At 41.6% G+C, this 24743-nt stretch overlaps 1 protein-coding gene and 1 long non-coding RNA gene across 3 annotated transcripts in view; one reads left to right on the top strand and one right to left on the bottom strand.

The window, feature by feature from the left end:
• Window positions 1-6235, top strand: part of ATPSCKMT (ATP synthase c subunit lysine N-methyltransferase) — a 198507-nt gene extending 192272 nt beyond the window's left edge. Inside the window, exons 8-11 of one of the 2 annotated variants that reach the window (XR_005383666.1) lie at window positions 170-274; window positions 2195-2248; window positions 3115-3247; window positions 5989-6235. The gene's annotated coding sequence lies outside the window, so the exon portion shown is untranslated. Of the gene's footprint in view, window positions 1-169; window positions 790-2194; window positions 2249-3114; window positions 3248-5988 lie in introns of those variants that run through there. The other variant, XR_005383667.1, reaches the window with a different exon arrangement.
• A 3415-nt stretch (window positions 6236-9650) lies between these two features.
• On the bottom strand, window positions 9651-24306 carry LOC111093897. Its single transcript, XR_005383670.1, has 4 exons — window positions 24233-24306; window positions 12214-12269; window positions 11901-12005; window positions 9651-10609 (listed from the first exon to the last, which is right to left on the bottom strand). It is a non-coding gene; the product is annotated as an uncharacterized LOC111093897 (long non-coding RNA).
• Window positions 24307-24743: the final 437 nt, after the last annotated feature.

Raw genomic sequence — 24743 nt, forward strand, 5'->3', positions numbered from 1 at the left:
AGTCATCAGATTCCCACTATTGCCAGATTTCCATAGCACCAGCAATTTGATAAAGTTAGTTACTCAGTTCTCTGACCCCAGTAAGTAGGAATCAGTGCTAACCAAGGATGTAAAAAAGGTGAGTCTAATATGCAGAACCAGAACTGAAAAGCTTATTTATCTTTATTAGATTCTTGTATCTGAGAAACTGACCCATCATGGACAAAATTTCAAGACCAAGGAGAAAGAATGCCATCTGGAATTAAAGGAAGCATGGCCCAGGCTCCAGCCGTGAGTGAGTGCAGCAGGAATGTCAGCTGAAGCTGCTTCTGCTGACAGCCATAATCATGCCTGATCCACCAGTCAGTTCTCAGAATTTGAAAGGAAAATGACACTATTTTGGGATTATGAGAAGGCCAATGGAAATCTGATGGTACCACAGGTAGTAGCTCTTCTTTACTGATCCATCCCAGGGCATTCTGCTAGAAGCAGTTGCTGGGATATAGTTCATTTCACATATCTGATTCTAATGGAATGCAAACAAACTTGTTATAATTACTTTCCCCTTTTAAGTGGTTAATACAATATCTGTGTATGGTTAAAAAATCATTTAAAAATACAGCATTTTAATAATGGGAGAATGGGCAAAATGAGTGAAGGAGAGTGAGAGATCCAGGCTTCTAGTTATGGAATGAATGAGTCACAGTACAATTGAGGAAGTATAGTCAGTGCTATTGTCATAGTGTTGTATGGTCACAGGTGGTAGCTACACTTGCAGGAAATAGAGCGTAACACAAGAAAATAAAAAAATTAAAATATATTATTTAATTTCTAAGACATGAAGCATTCTTTTTTTTTAAATTATTTATTTATTTATTTATTTATGATAGTCACACAGAGAGAGAGAGAGAGAGAGAGGCAGAGACATAGGCAGAGGGAGGGTGCATAGGCAGGCTCCATGCACTGGGAGCCTGATGTGGGATTTGATCCCGGGTCTCCAGAATCGCACCCTGGGCCAAAGGCAGGGGCTAAACCACTGCGCCACCCAGGGATCCCGACATGAAGCATTCTTAAGAACAAAAAATGGATTTGACTTACAAATGTTCTTAAATATTTATGAAACTAAACTAATAAAAATCACTAGTGAGGATGAGAGGCTGTAAGCCTAAATCAATGTGTGTGCGCGTGTGTGTGCATGCACACACACGCGCACACACACACACACAGAGAAGATATAACATCATTCAGTACAATAGCAAACAAATTATTCCCTTAAAGAAAATTTCTAAAGTTCACCAAGAGCAATGGAATCTTCTGGTTTTGAAATAAATCAAGTTTCTTAGCACAATGCTAATTTGCATAAATGTGTCCCCCCGCCCCCGTCCCAGGCCAACTCCAAGAAGGAAACTTAGATTTGTGAATGGGCTAAACAAATCTATTGCATATTTCCTATTTGCTATGTATGTCCTTTCTTAAATATTTGATTTCTAAATAATCTATTTTATACAGTCTCACAGTAGGAATGATGAGACCATAGTTGAAGGCCGCAGGTCATTGCCTGGTCGGCTCACAGTGACTGAAGCCGTCCTCTGTGCTGTTGCAGCCCTTGGTTCTTGGCACATCAGCTCAAAAACAAGGCATGATGCATAATGTATGTATATTAATAAAGACTGTATGCAGAAACTTCAAGACCAACATTAATAAATGTGACACACTGGAACCTACTTCTCAGTGGAATCCTACAAAGACCTATTCCAGAACTGACCAAATCATCCTGAGATCCCGTTGTTCCCCTTCAGATATGATGGCCAGGTGCTATTGTGATTCCTGCCAAAGCAGCCAGCCAACAACATCCACAGCCTGGAGGAGAGAAGGTTGTGATAAGGGGATGCCCATCCCAGGAGAGAAGGCCATGCTTGGCCCTGGTGTAGGATAAGCCATCAGGGTCTGGGAAATGGGAGGCTGAGCTCTAGGGAGCTCACCTAGAATTAGCTCTCTGATCTTGGGCAAACCATTTAATTTCTTTGGATCTCATTTTCTTGGAGCAAACTGAGACATTTTGATTAGATCATCTCTAAAACTGAACCTTAGCTATTCCTGTAATTCCTCTTATTTGTTCCAAGAAACCAAAACACCAGCAGCCAGTTGCCCATTTGGGGGGCTGTAGGTGCCCCTTGACATAGCTGCCAGGTGCATAGCCATCTTTGTTTTTCAGATCATCCTGGGGGCCCAGTGCTTCTTCCTTCTAATTGTTCCTTCAAGATAAAAGGTGAGACCTCTAGCCAATGGCATGACCCGGTGCTTTCCAGATTCTTTCTGATGCCATGTGTATTTATAGGAATGTGTATAATTATTTCATCATGTGATATATTTAAAACTATGCCAGGATCAAGATATATTTTACCTGAGCAAGAGTTAGTCTTTTAGAGAATTATTTTTTTTTGTGATATTCCTATGCTGCATTTAATAATCTCTGCATCCCTTGACAGTGCTTCTGGATTAGTAAACCACTCCATTTTTATGTATGTTGGGTTAGAAATTTGGAAACTGCTACTTATTTAGTTGGTCTCCAAAAGAAGTCCATTGTGAAAGGAGAAACAAGGAACAAAAGTCTCCTGTACTATAATTGAATTTTCTCTAAGTTTTCTAACACCATTATGGGATTGAACACTATAAAAACTTCTAAATTTTAGCTATGCTGCAGTTAAACCAATAGACTAAGACCTAGTTTGAATTATAGCTGTGAAATTGCATTATTCTAGAAATAATTCTAATACAAATGCCATAAAATATGATGATTTTTTTTAGGGAGGATTTAGGCTTTTCCCCCCCTCAATTTTGCCTCAGATGGTCTTATGACATCTTATAGCAGTTCAAAGCTGATTTACAACTGATAAGATGCATTAGTCAAACGCTTATTCAACTGCCAAATCTGGTATTGATTCAAAGTGTTTTACATTTCCTATCTGTTTTGTCAATAGTTTTAGGTTCCTGGCATGGGCTTCTGGGCTGTGCTCCTGCTTTATTACTGTTTATCACCTCAATTGATCGATCAAGTATTAGTTCCAGTTGATTGTTACTCATTAAGTCTTCCTGTAAAATTGTTCAGAGAAAGCTAACTCCTATCTGTTTCAGATGCTCTGTTTGAATCCTGTGAAACCCAGAAATGAAGCTTAATTATTTTAACTGAGAAAAGTGAATCTCAAACATGTGACCTGAAGCCATCCAAAAAGCAAAGAACACCTGCTAACTTGGAAAGGGACAAAATGTAAGATAAGTCAGACATTGGATTGCATAATATAGAGACTCTACAAAATTTCTTGATCTTATAATAGCACTCTGCTAAATGTAGTATGCAAATGTTGTTGGGTGTTTTACAGAGCTGAGACCCTGCCCTATGGGTTTTACAGTAAAAACCCATCTCCTAATAACTTACTGTAGCTGAAATTCAGTGCAAGGCTAAGGGAAACATAATTCTTGAGAAGTGATCCAATCCATCCATCTGGAGATGATCATCTCTACATGAAAGATATTGAATCATTTTCTTGCCAATTAGGTAGAGGTATGTTCTTTTGAATATAAAATTCTGTAGGGTACAGGTTTAATGCACTTGTGTTGCTGATATATTTATGTAGGTCGATGTAAGAACCTTCTCCCCTAGTTTGGGTTTCCAGAGAGATCCTCTCAAAGGGTGTGTGTGTTGAGGAAGTAGTCTGGATCCTCTTTCCCAGCTGATGGGCTCCTAGGGAGGAGGCATCACCTAGGATGGGAACTGGATAGCTATTGTCTATGTCTGCCATTTGAGTTGGGGAGGGCAGAGTTCAAGGGCTCTGCTTGTATCTGGAAAGTTCTCTGGCTCTGGTGTAGTGGCTGGTACCAGCTCTCCTGCCTCCTGTTTCCTACTGCTCAGAGTTTGCCTAGGAGGAGTTGCCTTCTCTCTCGTTCTCATACTGTCTCTGTGCAATGATGAGCATCTGGGGTAGGCCTGTGGTCCTGCACCTCCTTGAATAAGTCTCAGGGTCTAGCATGGGAGAGAGAAGCCTCACTGGAGCTTTAGCTCAAATTGTTCTTCAATCCTGTTTTATGTGAGGAGCTGATTCCTTGATCCCCATTGTAGCCATTTCCCCCTCTGCTTTTAATCTATAGGTAAGAAGGAGCAAGCATTAGGACTCTCACTCCATCCCAGGCTCCAAAGTATCACTTTATTGTCTGGAGATCCTAGGAAGGCCAGCATCTGTGCTTGGCTATTCTGAGTAACCCCCTCTCTGGGTGAAATGCTGAGCAAGGGGTCTTCATTGAAGCAGTACTTTTGAGAGAACCTGAATGAGTTCCAATACTCAGGGGGATTCCAAGCAGGGTTGTGGAATCAGAGATGGCTCAGAGATGAGGGCAGCATCATCATACAGATGTACAACAATTGTCCAGTGATAAACACTCATATGCTTCTGGATCATGTCAATGTTTGGCCTTCCTTTGGTTCTCAAAACCGACCCAGGCCAGGTTCCTGGTGACCCCCAATCTTTCATCTGATGCTTCCCTCTCTCCCTTTCCACTTCCCTTTCTCCTCTTTGAAATGAGGGCTTGGCCATTTGCAGTAAGAACAGTGGGTTAAGACATATCTTGATAATTTTTTAAAAACCACATGAATTTGAAACTGCTTATCTATTGATCACAGTGAGCACTTAAAGGGGGTATATACATAAATGCATGTATATAGGTATGTATGTGCATATCTACTACACATGACAGATGAAATATGCAAATGTATGCATGTGAAATATATATATATATATACATATGTGTGTATAATCCTTTTTTAAGCAAAAAGGATTTTTTTTAAGCAAAAACTTGAAGATACCCATTCTTTGCTATTTATGGCACCTGTCAAATTTTAAACACATCTGAAATTTTAGTAGAATATGTACCATCTCTTTGGAAAGTTCATGATACTTATTTGTTCATTCATCCTTTCAATCATTCATTCATTTATTTTCTGGTGGAACAAAGCAGATTTACTGAGTAGTTTGAAGCCAACAATTGAGGCAATAATCTGCAGGATTTCAAAGAAATCCAATCTTTTGGAATGTCTGGATTTGCACAATGAAATCACGAGTCTTTCCCTAGGTGATACACCTAAGCATGTTATACAGTATTTTCCATGGAAAACTCCCTTAGTACCTGTAGTCAGATAACTTTGGGAAATATTGTGTTAAAGTTAAATAGGTTTCTTTGCAGTAGGACTGTCAGAGCCTTTAATAAAGTAGAATATATATGAATTTCTAACGTGGGATAACAGTGGTAGAATGGAAATCATCATTCCCAAAAAATATTTTGACCGTAGAACCCTTTCTTCAAGTGCATCTCATCGGGTTCATGTTTCATAGGATGAACTTTGGGAAATGCATACCTAAATGCATCTGAAAAATCCCTATCTTCCCCTTAATTAAATATTACCTTACCCATGTTTTAGCCATCTTTTGTTTTTCTTATGGCATATTTTGCTGTTTAGATGCGTGTTTATCTTCTCTCCCTTGCTTGATCCCCTTCCTTTATGTCCCATCTGAACTGTACACTCAGTGGGGACAGGGTTGTGGCTCACTTCTCTGGGTGTCTTCCTCCCTTGCACCCTCCCGCAGCATAATGTTTTTCTTGAAAGAGCCATTGAATACACATTTGTTGAATTGACATACGCCTTTCCATTTGATTTCTCTTAGTTTATTTTTTGCTGAAACCCCTGTCTCCCAAAACTTCCCAAAATAACTTTCTTAAATAAGAAAGAGTTTTTGTACTTGTTATGAGATTTCAAGGAGAGTTGCCACAAATAAATTATTCATGTCAGAGAGGGAAATGTAGCAATTATCTTATTAATAGCGAGATGGTGAGAAACTAGCCTCCAGATACCATGAGCCATGGTTCATGTGCCAGGAACTTCTGCCATGGGGACCATCTTTCCTTATGTGACCAGGTCAGATCCTGATGATAAGCCAACACCTTCTTGATTCTCCACAGACTTCAGGCCCCTGGACAACAGTGACAGAGAAGGCCATTGGGTGGCCAGTGACTCGAATGTCCAGACACAGAGCACATATCCTATTCACCAACACCATCACTGGGAACTCGGAACTCTTGCCTCCTTAGAACTTGGTTTAAGAAATATCAGTGAGAGAGACAGAACATGAGAGACTCCTAACTCTGGGAAATGAACAGGGGGTGGTGGAAGAGGAGGTGGGTGAAGAGTTGGGGTGACTGGGTGACAGGCACTGAGGGGGGCACTTGATGGGATGAGCACTGGGTGTTATGCTATATGTTGGCATATCGAACTCAAATAAAAAATATATACAAAAAAATAATAAAAAATGCCTTTTGAGATAATTTATGTCCAATTGATGCTTGTCCTCTTGTATCTTAACATTCCTAGAGCACCAATAAAACAAGATAAAAACAAAAATAAAAACAAAATATGAAAAAAGTAAAATCTTTGTATACATTCAAGCTTAGCTGACAACCCAAGCTTCAAAAGGTGTCATCTTTAAAAATACAAGATTTCCCTATGCAATAGTGTGACATTATATAATAAAAAAAGTATACACTTGGTCTTTGCCCCTAGTTCTTGGCACAGACCTCCTAAGAGCCCTGTAGAACTAAAAGGAGCATCTTTTGTTATTCATCATAAAGCCCTTTTAACCATATTTGGTTTTATGCTAATCAGGTGACTGTGGAGGATGGGGCTGGTTGCCAGAGAAGTCAGCCCTGTGATTAGAGGGGTGAGATTTTCAGCCTCAACCCTGACCCCCAGGGAACAAAGAGGGACTGGAGAGTAAACTAACTACCAGTGTCTAATAATTTCATCAACCATACCTACATAATGGAACCTCCATAAAACCACTGAACAACAGGGTTCAGAAAGCTTCTGGGTTAGTGAACACATCGAAGTGCACGGAGGGTGGTCTGCCCAGAGAGGGTGTGGACATCTCTCTCCCTGCCTCCCCCTTATCCGTCACCCTGTGCATCTCTACCATTTGGCTGTTCCTGAGTTGTATTCTTTATAATAAACTCCCAAATAGTGAATAAAACACTCCTTAGTTCTGTCATCTGTTCCTAGCAAATTATTGAATTTGAGGGGGTCATGGGAACACTTCATTTATAGCCGATCAGTTGGTGATAAATACCAGAGGCCAAGACTTTCAGTTGATGTCTAAAGTGGAGGTGGTCTTGTGGGACTCAGCCCTTGATCTGTGGGGTCTGTGCTAATGCCAGATAGCTAGTCTCAGCTTTTCTTGGTACGTAAAACCTACACATTTGGTGTCAGAAGTGTTGTGGGTAGCAGAAACAGGAGTTTTGTTTTAGCCTAGGTACACGTTATAGTTTTTAACTCAGGATCTGTGTGAAGCTATTTTGAGCTATAAGTGACAGAAACACAGCTCAAATTAACTTTTGTTTCCTATATCTATGGGTACCTAGGTTTGAGGGGCACATGCAGTCACATTAGGATGCTGCCTCTCCACTTTGAATTTCTTCCTCCTCAGGTAGGTTCTCTATGTGTTGTCAGAGATGGCTGCCAGCACACCTGGGCTCACGTCTTCCCAGTGAGGAAGCTAGCAATGCAAGGAGAGTCTCTTTTCTGATGATTCCAACAAAGTCCCTGTGGGGGGAGGTGGACTGACTTCTCTGACCTAAGTGTGGGTCTGTTCTTGAAGTAATTAATCACTGTGGTCAGGGGCTTGTGTTTCTTAGATGGACCAAGCTTGAGTCATGAGTCTTAAATACATTGATTGGAAAGAGTTTCCCCACAAGGAATCCTGTTACTGGAAGAAACTGGGAGGAAGGGGAAGTGGGGGGAAAAAGCTGTAATTACAGCAGTCCATCCCAGCAACCTTCCAGAATGAAGTGAGAGGCAGCCTCAAGTATCCCTATCATAGGATTTCTTTACTTAAGCTGCTAGACTCAATGGTTTCCTGCCTTCCAATATTTTCTGTGATGAAAAACATGATCAAGAGGGTGCCCCTCACCAACATCTAAGTGACTCTTTCACACATTTTTATCCAGGAGACATTTTTCATGATGTAGTTGAGGCTCAATACTTACATTACTCATGTTTGGAGTCAATTAAACCCATTTAAAGTACAACAGCAAGCCCTTGCAAGACCTAGGGTTTAGCGCCAGTGGTGCTTTGTAGATAATGTCACCACAAGCCAGGAGTCATTGCGGGGTGTGCAGTGTCACTGCACCTGGTAATTGAATGTTATGTTGTGTTGGAGCCATTCTGTTACTAAGAAACAGATACTCTTCAGCCAAATTGCATGGAGAAACAAAAATTGATTGTCAACAAATTTGTGGCTTGGATGTTATTACTCAGAATAAATTGCAAGGGGGAAAATGGCCTTTATGAGGGTGTTGATATATTTTTAATAGGAAATCTCCATCTCTGATAGAGTAGATTACAAATGTTTCTAAGGAAAAATGGTACAGTAGGTTTATCATATAAGCGCTTTCTGCTGGTTTTAGTAAATTGAGTTCCTTCAGTGCCAGGAAACTGATGGCATTTATAAACAAGAGACACAAACACCCTCTCTATCATTGAGATTTTAGGCCATTTACATACAGTGCCATCATTTTTAATTACTAGGAAAAATTACGTGCAAGAAAAACAACTATTAGAGCTCTGCTGTAGAGACAGAGAGGAAGAAATCATTCTCTTGAAATTTGTGTTTTTAATTCTTCGCTTTGAGTGTTGACCTAGCCATGAAGTGGTTTGTGTGGGCACAGTGGTCTTTGAACTTGTTCTTCCTTTCACTGGAGATTGGTTTAGGTCCAATAATTGCCGTAGGATATAGTTATGCATGCTGGAGGGCCAGCAGAGCAAGCGGAGGGCAGTCAGGTGTTCCTGGGGTGAAGGCAGACAGCACTCTATTGCCCCGACTGTCCCCACTGTGGCACCACTTATCCTGTGTGTGCACTCCTCAGAGGAAATGGATGGAGAAGACAAGGTCCTAGTGGGGCAGTGAGGAGGCATCCCTGTCTCATCTCATGCCCAAGGGCTTGTCTGAATTGGAGCAAGAAAGAAAAGTCAAATGTGATGAAGGGTTGGAGAAACCCATCTGGAAAGTCAGCAGAGTGAGCAGGACCTTCCGGATCACTACTTGACTTGTCTGGACAAATACTGAAGGGAATTTAGGAACTTCCAACTCAGAAATGGCACTGAAGCTATGAGGTTCTTTCCCACTTCTGGGTACAGAGCAGGGAGTCACATCACATAACCAGGCTGATGTAAATCTCATGACACCATGTCTGCCAGGCACACTCAGGACCTCTCTCTATAGTAGTTGAATAGGGCCTCCCATATACAACTTTATGAAGATGGATGAAGGGGTGTGTTGAGAGCAATTAGGGCTGCATTCTGGAGTGAGACACATAGATAGAGATGGAGACATATGTACACACACACACACACTTATAAATATATATAAATAATTTATGAGATAGAATAATATATGCAGTAGGGGTAATTTATTAATATGCATGCAATACATGTTTACATGTAACATGTATTACTTCTTACATATATAATGTATGCAGTGTGTAATATATTAACATCACACATTATATTCATACACAAGACACAATACAATACTAATAATACAGCTCTATCATCAATACTATATTACATTAGATGTATGTGTTGCTCATGTATTTATTGAGACACACAAACAGATGTGCTGTCCAGTTGTGTCCCTTCTCAGGCAGTGAGTTCATGGCCCCATGGTTTGGGAGGAGCTCCTCTTCTGGCCCTGTCTGGACTGGGGGGCTTCTCTCAGGTTCTGCTGACCCTCCTCTGTGCTCCATGGCCACCTAGGCTGCAATTTGCTTCCCTGTAAGGCACTAATGACTAACTGCAGGATAGTACAGTCTCTGCTTAGGTGATTTGTATTTACGAATAGTCTTTGGTGATAGATTTTTCCAGAAACTCTGCTTCTAGAAGGCAGATGGGATGGTGCCAGCCCATAGAATGTGGAGACTTTTGCTCAGAGGTGGTGCTGGTTCTTCTATTCGTGTATGGTTACTTAAACTCAGGTCTTTGTCATTTTATTGTGTTCACTTGGGGCTACTCTTGAATGTCCTCTAGAAGTAAGTTCATTTTTTCCAAAATGAGTCCCATGATTAACCCAGGACCTGCCCAGTCCCATATGTCATGTTCTCTGGGGGGCTATGAGATCCAGGTATCCCTGACTGGTGAGTGTGGGGAGTGCTGATGGGTTTGGACGAGGACTGTCTCCAGACAGCATTCACGATGGCACGGTGGCTTTGGTGCAGATGGGTTTAGTTTCCTCTGTTCCTGCCCTCTGGCCTGTTTGTCTCCTGCTGTCTTCACCAGGCATGGCCACCTCTGAGCTCTCTGAAGGCTCCGTAGGCCCTCCTCCTCTTCTCTGTGGTGGTCACACCACTCTCTCTGTGTTCGGTTCCATCAGTGGCTGGTATTTCTCTGGCTTCTCAGCTCCACTGGACCCTGTTTCACCCTCAGAGAGGCAGGTTGTATGCCAGAGTCTACTTTAGGAGCAGTGGGGCCTAGCTGGGGGTCCACCAGCTGGGGCATCTCCTGTCTCCATCCTTGTGTGGTTTCATGGTTCTTTGCCTGTATGCAAAATGTTAGGAATATAATTTACTCAATAGGTAAAATTGCTCCTCAATGGAACATATTTTTATTAGCTATTGAAACAATGTTCCACAAATTCTCTATGTAATGTAATATTATTTCACTGGAAGCATGTTAATTTTAGGGTAAGAGACTGCAGAAGGATGACTGGTATTAATTTGTGATTTATCCATCTCTGGGAAAAATTAGGAAAATGGCCTTGTCTGTAGATTAGTTTAGGCTTATTTAATCTTTAGTCAAACAATCTCCCTGTATTAGTTTCCTGGGGCTGCCTTGACAAGTTAACACAGACTCGGGAGCTTGAAACGAGAGACATTTCTCTGTCACAGTGTCAACAGGGCCACACCTCCTCTGAGGCCTCCAAACACAAGGTACAAGGGGGCAGCCTTCCTTTCCACCCCCAGCTTTTGGGGGCTCCTCCCATTCCTTGGCCTGTGGTAGTGCCACACCACTCTCTGCCTCCATCATCTGGGTCTGGGTCTTCTTCTGTCTCTTATAGGAACATGTGTCATTGGATTAAAGCCACCTGGTTAATCCAGGATGATCTTACCTTGGATCCTTAATGACCTTTGCAGAACCCCTTTTTCCAAATCAGCTCATAGCCCCGGGCTCCTGGCGAGCTTGTCTTTGGGGGAGACCACCCCTCTACCCACTGTAGTCCCTCTTCTTCTCGAGTTTTTTCCAAGGAGGTGCCTTTTTTGTTTATTTTTAAACCTGCTCTGATTTCAATAATGTGTCTTTCAAGACAGAGGTTCTCAAATGGTAGTGCATGACCAGTAGCATCGGCCTCACCCGGGAACTTATTAGAAATGCCATTCCCCAGGCCTCATGCCAAACCTACTGAATAAGAAACTGGCCCTGTGGCTCTGGCATCTGTTTCAACAGGCCAGCCAGGGGATCTTGCTGCATCTCCACTGGGAACCAGTGCCTTCAGAGGGGACTCCCATTCTTCTTTAGTACCCTGACTTGCTGGGCTAATGGGGAGCTCACAGGCCATGGGGGCTGGATAGGCTCAGCTCTGCTCTCTCCCTCCCTTCATCTCTGGTGCAGAAGAGCTGTGAGCCCAGGGAAGTTCCTGATACCACACCCCTACCCCATCTTTTGGTGATAGCTAAAGGGCCGCTACTCTGGCCCGAGAAAGGGGAGTGGCTGCCCCCTTTGGTCCTTCTGGCAGAAGCAGTGTTTTCAATATTCTGCTCACAGGGCACTTTGGGGGTGTTATGGTTGAAGTATGTCCTTCACCCCCCAAATTCATATACTGAACCATTACCTCAGAATGTGACTTCATTTGGAGCTAAGGTGGTTGCAGATATAATTAGTTAACATGAGGCTGTGCTGGAGCAGGGTGGACTCCTCATCTGGTATGACTGCTGTCCTATAAAAAAGGGAAATTTGGACATATGTACACCCAGGGAGAACGCCATGTGAAGATGAAGGCAGAAATGTGATGCCGAAGATTGCCAGCAACCCCCTGGAACTAGGCGAGAGGCACAGAGCAGACTCTTCCTCAAGCCCTCAGTGAGGAACCCACTTGGCAACACCTCAGTCTTGGTCCTCCAGCCTCCAGAACGGTGAGACAGTACCTTCCTGAGTTGAAGTCCCCCTGGTCTGTGGTACTCGGTATGATAGCCTGAGGAAACTAAAACAAGGAACATTTAGGGTTAATTTTCTTTTGTGAGCTGGCCTGAGTTCTGAACAATTAACTTCAAAAGAACTTTTCGAGCACAACTCATTTGTCAGTTGGGAACTGCCTTACAGCAAAGCAAAAGCTCTCTGTCATGTTGACAATAATTTGGGACACGCAGTTCTCGGTTCCCAAGAGTGTTCGAGATGATATTTTTAGTGAGTTTTAAGTGATTGTAGTATCTTAAAACAGGTTGTCAAAAGAAAAATATGTTAGATTTTATAGCACTTTTGACCTTCTTCTTCTTCTTTATCTTTATTTTCCTTTGGAATTACCCTTTATAAACGTTTTTCCCTTAGAATTTTTCATTTATTCAGAACTACAAATCAACACAATTAGATACGAAGGACTCAGCTGAAAATAAAAGCAAATTAATGTATATGTTGAAGGAACATTTTGTGCAATTTTTCTCTTCCAATTAGCCCAATTAGTCAGTGACATCTAGGACTGGTCTTCCAGAAAGAATTACGGGCTTAAAGTCCAGTTCTCCACTTTAATGAGTTGTTCTGAGAGGGCCAGTCATCCTGCATAAATTGATAAGTACGAGATGTTCTGGGTAATAATTCTGAGTGTTTATGTTGCTCTTCCATTGTTCATTAACTTTTGTCAATTAAACTTAAGACTTTAAAAATTTGAAAGAAGTAACAATTCATTGGTTATATGAAACTGCCAAAAAAGGTTATAGTACTCTAACGTAGTACATTTTTCCTCCTATACCTCTTATTGTAGACTGTAATGCGTGTATGCACATGCATATATGCACAGTTCATGCATGCACACACACATGCACACTTCTTCCTTTTAATTCATAAGTGGGTGGGCAAGATTAACGAAAGCCAACAGAAGAGTCGTAGTCTCTGCAGTTGGCACTTGTTCAGCATACACCACGCTGCCTAGATTCTCCTCCTGAGAATAAGAATGTATCTGTTTCACTACCAGGAGAACTTGGAACTAAGAAATGATGATTATGCTCTTCTACGACCTGGTAGTTGGAGCTTGCCTTAATGAGTGGAAAAATACAAGGAAGCATCAAAGAACTACTTTGAAATGGTAACCAGGTGTCCAGCCCTTATTCACTCCTAGGTTCAAATTGAAGTCACATTGTCTCTTAGAGTGACATGACTTCAAACTTCCTCCCTGCAGTTGTCTGCCCCCCCCCCCCTTAAATAGTCTCTTGCATATTTGGGGGACTTCTGTGGATTTGGGATCAAGCTCTTTTATGACCTTCCTCTCCAGTCTCATCTTCTTGGACTACTCCACAGTCCTGCTGCCAATGGCCCTCATGGGGAGTGCCCTCTGGTGGACACAGCCCCCCATCTTTTGGTGAAGGCTAAAGGGCCACTACTCAGTCTGAGAAAGGGGCATTACTGACCCCTTTTGCCTCTCTGCCTCCAACATAAATAAGCCCTTCTATTTAGAGCCCACAACACAGTTGAAATCAGTCTGCTTTGGTAAGGTTCTACTGAGTGTGTAAGGATAAAAGACAATTCAAACTGAATCATATATAATCTGGTTTTGCATCAGGTCACTTCATAGTTTTCCCTTGAAATAATGGGTGGGCACTCACTCCACATCTAAGGAACCAAAAGGATGTGTTTAAGACTTTCTCCCAAACAAATGAGCTATCCCCTAGCTTTCACCTCTTGAGAAAATTCTACAGTTCCAGAAATCTTAGAGACTAGTTTCAAATGGGCACCTTCTGACACCAATATCAAGAGCTGTATTTCACAGTCTGTGATCTTAACATAAATCTTGCTAGATAGGTTAAAGGTCAATTTATAATTTCCTGAAGCTAATCTGAATAAGAGAACATTTAAAGTTTTAGTTAGCCAGCCTATAAGTCAGGAATTTCAGGTTGTAGGTTCTAGGCTTGGTAGGTGCTCTTCTCCATGACACCTCCTGGGCATTTTAATGTTCACAAGTCCTACATCCGGAAGAGGAGGAGTGGTATACAAATTCTGCATGTGGGTGCTGCTTTACATTTCATAACAGAGCCATGTTATTCTCCCAATAATATGTACATGCTTCTTCCCTGGAAGAGTTCTTTTCCCTTCAGGAATAATCATGAGTCATTGTGTTAATGATGGTAACAGGCTCAAGAGGCTTCAGAGATGAGAGCCACAGTCCCTGCAATGACTCATGAAGTGACGGGGAAGGCAGATTTACAAACAAATGAGCATGACACAGAATAAACACCGTAATAGTGGGATTTGTGCAGTGCAATGGGAACACAGCATATGGTGGAATTCTGTCTGGTGAAGGGAAGACATTTTTTCTTTGTTTTAAATTAGGAAGATGAGTAGATTTTCCTAAAGTAAATTAGAGGGAAGACTTCCCTAACATGGAGAATATGAGCAAAAGCCTAGAAATATCTGACAAAGCAGACCACTCAGATGAGATTGGAAAGTAGAGAAAATGGAGCTGAGGCTGGAAAGATAAGTTAGGGCTATTTTCTGAGGGTCTTGAATGCCACGTTCAGGAAGGTTTGGCTTATTCTACAGGTGGTTCAAATTCTTGGGTATTTTTTTTTATGGGAGTTCAATTTCTCAACATATAGCATAACACCCAGTGCTCATCCCGCCAAGTGCCTCCCTCATTGCCCATCACCCAGTCACCCCCCCCCCCACTTCCCCTTTCACTACCCCTTGTTCATTTCCCAGAGTTAGGAGTCTCTCATGTTTTGTCACCCTCACTGACATTTTCACTCATTTTCTCTCCTTTCCCTTTATTCCCTTTCACTAATTTTTATATTCCCCAAATGAATGAGACCATATAATGTGTGTCCTTCTCCAATTGACTTATTTCACTCAGCACAATACCCTCCAGGTCCATCCACGTCGAAGCAAATAGTGGGTATTTGTCGTTTCTAATGGCTGAGGAAGAGGACGACCATCCCCGATAGAGGAGGACCGTTCTTCGGTCAAGGGTATACGAGTAGCTGCGCTCCCCTGCTAGAACCTCCAAACAAGCTCTAATGGCTGAGGAATATTCCATTGTATACATAGACCACATCTTCTTTATCCATTCATCTTTTGATGGACACTGAGGCTCCTCCACAGTTTGGCTATTGTGGACATTGCTGCTATAAACATTGGGGTGCAGGTGTCCCGGCATTTCACTGCATCTGTATCTTTGAGGTAAATCCCCAACAGTGCAATTGCTGGGTTGTAGGGCAGGTCTATTTTTAACTCTTTGAGGAACCTCCACACAGTTTTCCAGAGTGCTTGTACCAGTTCACATTCCCACCAACAGTGCAAGAGGGTTCCCTTTTCTCCACATCCTCTCCAACATTTGTGGTTTCCTGCCTTGTTAATTTTCCCCATTCTCACTGGTGTGAGGTGGGATCTCATTGTTGATTTGTATTTCCCTGATGGCCAGTGATGCGGAGTATTTTCTCATGTGCTTGTTGGCCATGTCGATGTCTTCCTCTGTGAGATTTCTGTTCATGTCTTTTGCCCATTTCATGACTGGATTGTTTGTTTCTTTGCTGTTGAGTTTAATAAGTTCTTTATAGATCTTGGATACTAGCCCTTTATCTGATACGTCATTTACAAATATCTTCTCCCATTCTGTAGGTTGTCTTTGAGTTTTGTTGACTGTTTCTTTTGCTGTGCAGAAGCTTCTTATCTCAGTGAAGTCCCAATAGTTCATTTTTGCTTTTGTTTCTCTTGCCTTCATGGATGTATCTTGCAAGAAGTTGCTGTGGCCAAGTTCAAAAAGGGTGTTGCCTGTGTTCTCCTCTAGGATTTTGATGGAATCTTGTCTCACATTTAGATCTTTCATCCATTTTGAGTTTATCTTTGTGTATGGTGTAAGAGAATGGTCTAGTTTCATTCTTCTCCACGTGGATGTCCAATTTTCCTTGCACCATTTATTGAAGAGACTGTCTTTTTTCCAGTGGTTAGTCTTTCCTCCTTTGTCGAATATTAGTTGACCATAAAGTTGAGGGTCCACTTCTGGATTCTGTTCCATTGATCTATGTGTCTGTTTTTGTGCCAGTACCACATTGTCTTGATGACCACAGCTTTGTAGTACAACCTGAAATCTGGCATTGTGATGCCCCCAGCTCTGCTTTTCTTTTTTAATATTCCCCTGGATATTCAGGGTCTTTTCTGATTCCACACAAATCTTAAGATGATTTGTTCCAACTCTCTGAAGAAAGTCCGTGGTATTTTGATAGGGATTGCATTAAATGTGTAAATTGCCCTGGGTAACAGTGACATTTTCACAATATTAATTCTTCCAATCCATGAGCATGGAATATTTTTCCATCTCTTTGTGTCTTCCTCAATTTCTTTCAGAAGTGTTCTATAGTTTTTAGGGTATCTATCCTTTATCTCTTTGGTTAGGTTTATTCCTAGGTATCTTACGCTTTTGGGTGCAATTGTAAATGGGATTGACTCCTTAATTTCTCTTTCTTCAGTCTTATTGTTAGTGTATAGAAATGCCACTGATTTCTGTGCATTGATTTTGTATCCTGCCACACTGCCGAATTGCTGTATGAGTTCTAGCAATCTTAGGGTGGAGTCTTTTGGGTTTTATATGTACAGTATCATGTCATCTGCAAAGAGGGAGAGTTTGACTTAAATTCTTGGGTATTTGCACAAGATATGTGCTTCCTCTTTCAGGATGTAGAGATGTAGCTGAGAAGGGGCAGCAGGAAGGGCCACATGGATGGTTCTCTCTAATGCAGTAGGAATGGAAGTAAAATTGGGTTTCCTCATCAGAAAGCTGGATGTGTGGTACAGTGCTGAAGGCAATGGGGAGAAGCTAGTTCTTGTATAGCTCTGGGTCATCAGTGTAGAAATGATAGGTAAACGTATGTGTTGTTACAAGTGGGTTGGCATAAATTCAAGGAGTAGTAATATTTATGAGGTTTCAAGAGGGAAACTATCATGGCAGAACTCAGGAGGGGGTGGTCAGAGATGGAGGGGTCAACTAACTGATGTGATAAGATGGGGGACGGTGGGGGTTTCAACAAAGAAGAAGGAATCAAATGTAGAAGAGGTCCAGAAATATAGTAGTAGAAAACCATGCACTGGATTTAGTGATTAAAGAACCAGAGGAAGTCTCTTTCTTGGTGGAATGATTTTGGGGAAGCGAAGAATTGCAGGGGTTGAGAACAAAAGGGCAGAGGAATGTTGAGGCTTCAATTGGAGACAATTATTTCATGAATATTTAATAGTGTGAATGAATATGTACTCAGGACTTGTGTCTATACTCATCAATTACTCTGAGCTAATTATGTGATCTGGACAACACAAGGATCCCTGCTCTGCCTCTTAAAATAACTTCCCTCCTTCAGTCTCTGACAGTAGGCATATCTCTGCTCATTAGCTGGGGTGTAGGCAGTAATTTTTAGTGTTTGAAATGGCAGTGGAATGTAGGAGAAGAAAAGCCTCTCCTAGAATTGTAAAAAACCTTATCCTTGGAGAGTGAAAAATCCACATGTAACTCTGATGTACTCCATATATTAGTTTGCTGGGGCGGCCATAACAAACTACCCAGAGTGGGTGGCTTAAACAACAGAGATTTAATTTCTCACCGTTTCAGAGGCCAGAATTCTGAAATTGAGGTGTCCCTGGGGTTGGTTCCTTCTGAGGAATGTAGGAAGCTCTTGTAGGTTCTCTCCTTGGCCTGTAGATATCCGTCTTCTTCCTGTGCTTTGCATGGCTGCCCCCTATTTGCTTGTGTATCTGTATCCAAATTTCTGCTTTGAAATAAGGACACCAGTCGCATAGGATTAGAATCACATTTGAAATAATCTCATTTTAATTTACTCTTTAAAGACACCATCTCCAAATACAGTCACACTCTGAGGTGCTGGGGTAGGACTGCATCATGAATTTGGGGGGCCATAATTCAGCCCATGGCACCCATCCCCTACAGTAATCTGTAATGTATTTGGGGGAGTTTGAGAAGCACTTAAACCAGAGGCAGGGGATCCCTGGGTGGCGCAGCGGTTTAGCGCCTCCCTTTGGCCCAGGGCGCGATCCTGGAGACCGGGGATCGAATCCCACGTTGGGCTCCCGGTGCATGGAGCCTGCTTCTCCCTCTGCCTGTGTCTCTGCCTCTCTCTCTCTCTCTGTGTGACTATCATAAATAAAAAAAAAAAAAAAAAAAAAAGAACCAGAGGCAGATTATCCACATGGGCCCAGAGAATGAGAGTGGAAGAAGAGGACGTTTCTGGTGTGGGAACTTCACCATCTTCTGGACAGGATATCCTGAGCAGCAGGCATGCTTTCATCTCTTTGAAAAGTTTTCTGTGTCCCTATGACTTGATGTTACTCTCCACAAAATCATTCTACCATCTTTTCTTGTTTTTCACTGCATGCTCATCAGTCTTTCGTTTATAACCTAACTGTCCATGTTGGAATTTTCGAAGAGGTGAGAATATGTTGACCAGAAGAGATAAGTCTCATGGTGAATAGAGTTCTTTTTTTTTTAAGGTTTTATTTTTAAGTAATCTCTATACCCAACAAGGGGTTCAAACCAACAACCCTGAGATCAAGAGTCACACTGTCTACTGACTGAGCCATCTAGGTGCCTCAGTAAAGAGTTCTTTTGATGTGAATTAAGAAACCATCATTCTTATTTATAGAGGAGCCTCTCAAAGACAGCGAGAGCCAGTCCCTGGGACACCTCTGATGCCTGGCAAAGCTGTGCATCAGGCACCTTCCTCAGTTCTTTTCTCCCAGGAAATTGGGCTCTACTTGGGCTTCTCAGGCAGCTTCTGTGGCTCTCTTCACTAAAAGTGCAACACTTGTCAATCCTTTTCATAAAGGATCTTGTGGGAAGACTTTGAACTGTTTGGTAAAATTAGATTTTTGGCTTGCTGTTGGCTTTGTGTTACCCATAGTCTGTCTCCTATTTCCACAGGTAATTGAAATGCAAAAGTAACTTGGCAATGTTACATTCCCCCATCAATCATTGTGTATTTCCATGGTCTTTTGTGGTTTTGTTACTTTATGGTGGCATCTCATCAGGCCAAGACCTCTCCCAAGAAATCATTTGTCATTAGAAAAAAAAAAAGTCATTGTTATAGCCGCAGGGTGTCTGTGTGTACAGCGTGGCTATCACTGGAAATGCCTACATCCAGCATGGCCTTTCTTACCCTCCTCCAGAAGTGTTGATCGTAGGCTTCTTCTGCCCTGAGCAAGTGCAGTTTCCCTCACTCTCACTCATGCTTCCCTTTCTCATTTGCCTTAAGGGGTTCTTGTACCCTGAATGTGATATTTTTGTTCAATAAGCCTGACTCATAAATCCACTAGGAGTTATTAATGTTCTTATGACTTTTGCACCAGACAGTGGCTGTATCTTTGACCTGTGATTCAATAGATATGTTCTGAAGAGTGGAAAACTGGAATTGCAGAGGTGAAATATTTATATACTTTCCCTCATCCAAGATTTCAAGGACAAATAAGAAAATAAATACGTCCTGAAAAAAAGTCTAAAGGACAATGGATGTGAGCTACTTAAAGAGAATAAAGAAGCTAATAGGATGTCATTAATGATTAATTTGAAGAACTATAGGTACACGATTGTTTAGATGTAATATATTAGTAAATTTTTGGATTTTTCATATTAAAATACTTTGGATTGCATCAGGCAGGGTTTTCCAGGGATGTGTGTGTGTGTGTGTGTGTGTGTGTGTGTGTGTGTATTGGAAGATGGTATTCAAAATCTGTAGTTCAAGTCTGAAGGCCATCAGGCTGGAGACCCACAAAAGAGCCGAGTTAAGTTATGAGTCTGAAGACTGTCATACTGCTAGAGAAGAGTGGATGTCACAATTCAAGTCTGAAGGTTATCTGCTGGAAGAATCATTTCTGGTTCCAAGAGGTCAGTCTTCTGCTCTGTTAAGGCTTCCACTGGTTGGATAAGGCCCACCTATATTATGGAGGGCAATCTGCTTTATTTGAAGTCCACCAATTTAAGTGGAAATGTAATAAAAAAACAAAAACAAAAACAAAAACCAAGAACTCCACAGAAACATCTAAAATAATATTTGATCACATATCTGGGCACCATGTTAGAGCCAAGTTGACAAATAAAATTAACCATCATAGGAATATTCTCCAAAAGTATAAAAGTGTTTTGATTACATTTATATGGATAGTACCTTTTTAACTTTTGTTAGGCTGGTTGACTTCTCATGTATAAATAACAAAGAAGAGGAAGTCATAGGAGCCCATGGTCAGGTAGGATGGAGTCAGGGGGAATGATTCCCTTATAGTTAGTGATGTTTGAATCTTAGAACTCTTTTGAATCTGTATGTCCAGTATAAGTCCATGAAGCTTACACTGCTACATTTGTATGTGTGTTCAGCTTCAGCTAAGCCTTTAGAAAATTTTGGGTTGGATGCAAGGACACTTATTGGAAAGAATAACCAGTTGAGTGATGATACCATCTTATATCAGTTTGAACTGGAAAAAATGACATCATTCTAGAATCTGTAAGCCTCAACATTTTTATCAGTAATTTGAATGAAGATAGGCAGGTGTGATTATTATAATTCTTTGATGTGATAAATCTGGACTGGACAGTAGATAAATAAGATCATAAATAAGGGTCCAGGATAATGTGGAGAGATTCAAACATAGAACTGAATCTAAGGAGAAACTTGCAGGAGCACATTTGTGATCCTCTTCCTGGCTTCTTAAGCACTTCAGCAAACTGCAGGAAAGTGGGGTTGTGTCTTGGTAATGTGAGAAGTGTGAAAAACAGTTGGAGACTTGAGGTGAGAGTGGATTTGATGAATTTGCCAGAGCAAACTGGATGCATTGAAGGCTTGAGCTGAGTTTGCCTGTCAAGTAAGCATTGCCTACTGGGACAGTGCATTGTGCTCACCAGAAAGTCACAAAACAATTGGCCCCTTTGTTTAGTCATTAAATACTTAAATGACTTTGCTAAAAGGGGCCTCCATTTAAAAATTGCTAGAAAGTAGAGTGCTTGGTGAGATATTTCCCTATGCCCTTTCTCGTTACTGTCACATTATTTAGAAAACCAGCACTCAGAATTTGCTTCCACAGTGGAAGTCTTTATAGTATAAATCCATTTGTTATGGCAAATGGATCTCTATTAGTATATTTTAGCTTAAATCAATTATATAAGTGCTTCGTAAGAACATTTATTTTGCCCAATGTTTCACCAACATCAAGGATTTTAGAAAGTGTTTGATCTTTCCTTTCCTGACACTTTTTTTATAAGAGTGATGGGTTTACTAAAATTTACAGTGAAGCTAACCTGATTACTCTGAGCTATTTTTAAGAGGATTAGACTATTTGAGGGCGGATGGATTCTAATCCCATGACTAATGTTTTGGACAACATAGTACAATGCTTTTTGATTATGAAAATTGGTTAGTAACCATGTCAGTATGCTCCATCCTTTGCTGCTTATTACAAACTATACTAAAATGTTTCTGTTGGAACTTGGTTATAGATCAGCTCCATAGCCCTGAATTAATCACTGTGTAGTAGGGCAACCTGCCATGTTGCAGAAGGGATGTAGGGGTAAAGTTCTTTGGCTGTTGACAATTGTGGGTGACTCATTATAGCCAAGTGTTTCCCATTATTTAATCAAGGTTGAATGCAGAAAATGGAGTGGGGTAGTGGTGGTAATAATCATCCCAAAGGGATCTGGTCTTTGCCAGAATAGAATTAAGTGTCCAGGTTGAAGTTTCCAAATGGTTTTTTGCCTAAAACAAAACAGCTTATTTGAGTTTATTACCATCATTGTGCTAAAATTTACAATGGTTACAAGCTTTAATAAAGTGGTTAATTAACATCACTTCTCAAGCACAAAGGGTATCTCATGGATTTGGTAACCATGTCTGTGGACCCAAAGGCCTTTAGTCTGATAAAAGAAAATTTGGGGATATGTTTGTACCAAAGGAAATCTAGAAATGTGGTTTCATTACCAAAAGAGATTTTTCTGAGAGATGCTGAGGGAAGCAGAAGGCAAGAGAATCAAATATTTGAAATTGGGGACTATATTGGTGAAAATAAGCTCATGCTCTGTCCCAACCCTTCCCTTCCCCTACTTGTTCCCCAAACCTGGTGGTTCCCTCACCATTATTTGCTAGTTTGGAGCACCACCAGGTAGCTCAAGCTGCACCATCAGAACATAAGGCATCATTCTTTATACCTTCATCTTGCATAGAATTTCTCTATGCCAACAACTGCTAAGTCCTACTGATTATATTTCTTAATAGCCGTTGTAGGAGTTCAGAATGAATTCCCCCAATATGTGCCACTTCAGCACGCAGATTATTTTGAACTGAAACAATCAAGGCCCAAAAGACTCAGGAAGAAACTTTGAGCTTCTCCCTGACTGCCTAAAAGAATTTAAATAGAAGACCAGCTCCAGGAAGAGAAAACTGTTGCCAAAGAGAACTACATTATAATATGAACCAGGGATGGTAAATAAGGAGGAACTTAGCTAGGCCTGTTTGGTCAAAGTCTTGTCTATGTCCCTTTGCTCTGTAGGGCCTAGCAAAGGTTTACTTACTAAACATTTACTCTTCTTTCCCTTTAAAGTTCCAGACCCCTGCCCCCTTCTCCTTAGTTCAGAATGACATATATACCTCATTTGGCCTCACTGTCTTTGGAATCGCTCATGTTTATGTGGATTACAAAATTCAATTTGATTTTTTTTCTCCCTGTTAACCTGTCTCATGTCATAATTCATAGACCAGCTAGAAGAAAAGTTTCCCTCCCCAGAGTCATCTACTTCTCTCCACCTCCACACTACCCTTTTGGGTGAAGCCACCATCATATAGAAACAGTAATCAAATCTGCCTCTCCAAATTCCCCTTAGATCCCTCAGTCTGTTCTTGATACTGCAGCAGAATTGTGTTTTATTTGACAGAGAGAGAGAGAGAGAGAGAGAGAGAGAGTGATAGAGCACAAGAGCAGAGTGGTAGGTAGAGGGAAGGGAGAAACAGACTCTTAGCTGAGCAGGGAGCCTGCTGTGGTGCTCCATTCCAGACCCTGGGATCATGACCCAAATGGCAGGCAGATGCTTAGCCAACTGAGCTACCTGGGCACCCCCCAGAGTTATGTTTTTAAGATGCAAATTTGATCATATCCCACCTCCCTCCGCCCCCCCCAAACCACTTGATGGCTCCCCATTGCTGTTAAGATGAAATCCCAAATCCTGACTGTGACCTGATGTGGAAAACAAAGGCAGAAGAAAAATGATTAAGTTTTCTTCCTACCTATAGCCCATTGACAAGTCCTTGAAACAGGCAGAGTGGCCTTCCTCTGGAGACTTTGCCCTCTTTGGTAAGGGCAAAAGGCAATCTTAGTCCAACCCCCAGGATCCTGTGAGTCTCCTTTAACATATAAACATTCCTTTGGAAACATCCTTTATCTTTACCCCACCAAGGTACAGTGTTGGCAATCATCCCCCTAGCAGATGGCTCACCGATATACATCTGAAGGGTCTCATAACTGAGATTTTACTAAATAAATGACCTTTTCAAACAATACCTACACCCCCTAGGATCCTGGAAACTTTGCTTCCAAAATATCTGGGAGGCTTATGCTCTCTCTAACCCCTTCTAATGCATCAATCCTTATGACCCCGGTGCAGCTCTTTCTGCCCATGGGTCTTGTCCCTGTGCTTTAATAAAACCACCTTTTTGCACTGAAGATATTTCAAGAATTCTTTCTTGGCTGTTGGCTTCGAACCCTGACATCTTTCCTACATTGTGTGCCATGGACCCCCTGTTACCTAGGCCAGTGTACTCCTGTAGCTTCTCCCTCCTTTGCTCTTATTCTCTGTGCTTCATGCTACCCTTCCTTGGGTTTCTTGAACTGAGGCCTTCCAGCTCAGAGCTTCCATGCACAGGGCCTCTGGTTGAATTATCCTCTTCCTGCTTCCACCTTCTGAACTTTTACCGTGCTGACACTTACTCATGTCTCAGCTCTCTCGGTGACTGTAGCTCCCCAAACTAGTCTTTCCCAACTCTGCGGGTTTGGTTTGGATCTCCCAGCCATCTGCCCACATAGCATCCAGTACTTTTCCTTTGTGCATCATTGTGATGAAATCAGTATTTAACTACCTGTTTGGGGGTGTGATCCCTGTCTGGGGATGGAGTCCCACATCGGGTTCCCCGCAGGGAGCCTGCTTCTCCCTCTGTCTGTCTCTGCCTCTGTGTGTGTGTCTCTCATGAATAAATAAACAACAACAACAAAAAATCTTTAACTACCTGTTTGGTGTCTCTCACCAGCAAAACTATAAGTTCCCTGGAGACAGGTACTGTATCTGCTACATCTTCTCTATACCAGAGGTTTGCTTGGTGCCCACCACATTGCAGGAATTTACTAGCTATTTTGTTGTATAGAGAAATAAATGAAAATCAGGGATGTGTGGTTACTATGCCAGGGGGAGCTGTCATATGAGCTAGAAGGTCAGGAACCAAGA

The sequence above is a fragment of the Canis lupus genome, chromosome 34, assembly GCF_011100685.1.
Source record: "Canis lupus familiaris isolate Mischka breed German Shepherd chromosome 34, alternate assembly UU_Cfam_GSD_1.0, whole genome shotgun sequence".
In the NCBI taxonomy this organism is placed as follows: Eukaryota; Metazoa; Chordata; class Mammalia; order Carnivora; family Canidae; genus Canis; species Canis lupus.